Here is a 1,154-nt window from a genome sequence, read left to right as displayed (position 1 = left end):
CGTGTTTAATTTATTCAATCAACTCCTCACAAAACGCCCCGTTTCCAACCCTTTCTCCTTCAGCCCTTTTTTAATCTCTTCGTTGTTAAGTTTCAATTCAATTAAACTAATTTTTATTATCACCTGCATTCAAAGTGAATAATTATTTATTTTTTTATTTATTTTTAAAATATAAAGTTAATTTTAAATAAATAAAAGATAATTGTATAAAGCACAATTAATGTTTCAATTATATATAAATTGAAATTTTTTAATATTAATATATAAAATATTCAATAGTATTAGAATTAAGAAGAATACTTTTTAATGAAAATCGTCGATACAATTAAAATTTTTATATATTTACATATTAGATTCAACTTATTAATAATAAAAAATATTTGAAATGACAATTTAAAAATATAAAGAATAAATAGGTATATTTTGTAAATAAAAAATTTTTCCAATATCCATCATTATATGATATTACGACATACAACTGTAAATATCATTTACAAAATAATTAACTAAACATTGTTTAACATGACAAAAGATAATTTAAAAATATGATGAGTATGAACATCTATTTTCGTCAATCAAAAGATTATTCAACATCCGAATACAAAATACTTGCTTTGCATAGATAGGGCATGGGTTTGGATGTTCAGGATAATCTTTCCCTCTTTTTCTTTTCTTTATTGATGAGTTTGATCAACATATTGTTTGGTTTAATGCTCACAATTCAAAGTTCAGTATATTAAGCACACTTTATTCAGTTAGAAACAGCAACTACTTAGCATCATCGGGCATCCCACTCGACTAGTTGGACTTGGGAGTAGAATAGATTGTGAAACTCCCTGCCACCATGTTATAGTTACATCAATCAGCTATCAGGATCAGGCTATGATCAAAACCTGACACGGCTTGTACAACTTCAAAATCTTCTAAATAATCAAGCAGGATTGGCTCAGCTTCATCGCTGGAGCTTCCTAACCCAAGCCTGCCATTCTTACCACTGCCCCAAACCCACACCTGCCCCTTAGATGTCAGAGCAATAGAATGCACTCGTCCTCCTGACACAGCCACAGGTGTTTCCCCTTCCAATTCCTCAATAACTAATGGTAGATTCTCTGGTCCTGCCCTACCTAATTGTGAACTTCGGTTCCAGCCCCATG

General features: G+C 30.6%; 1 protein-coding gene across 1 annotated transcript in view; it reads left to right on the top strand.

The window, feature by feature from the left end:
• LOC110429383 (Chaperone DnaJ-domain superfamily protein) overlaps nucleotides 1–1,154 on the top strand; it is an 8,111-nt gene that overhangs the window by 3,892 nt on the left and 3,065 nt on the right. The window lies entirely within an intron of this gene.

The sequence above is a fragment of the Theobroma umbraticum genome, unplaced genomic scaffold, assembly GCF_002168275.2.
Source record: "Theobroma umbraticum cultivar Fairchild unplaced genomic scaffold, ASM216827v3 scaffold_44.0, whole genome shotgun sequence".
NCBI lineage: Eukaryota > Viridiplantae > Streptophyta > Magnoliopsida > Malvales > Malvaceae > Theobroma > Theobroma umbraticum.
This window is presented reverse-complemented; position numbering and strand designations above follow the sequence as displayed.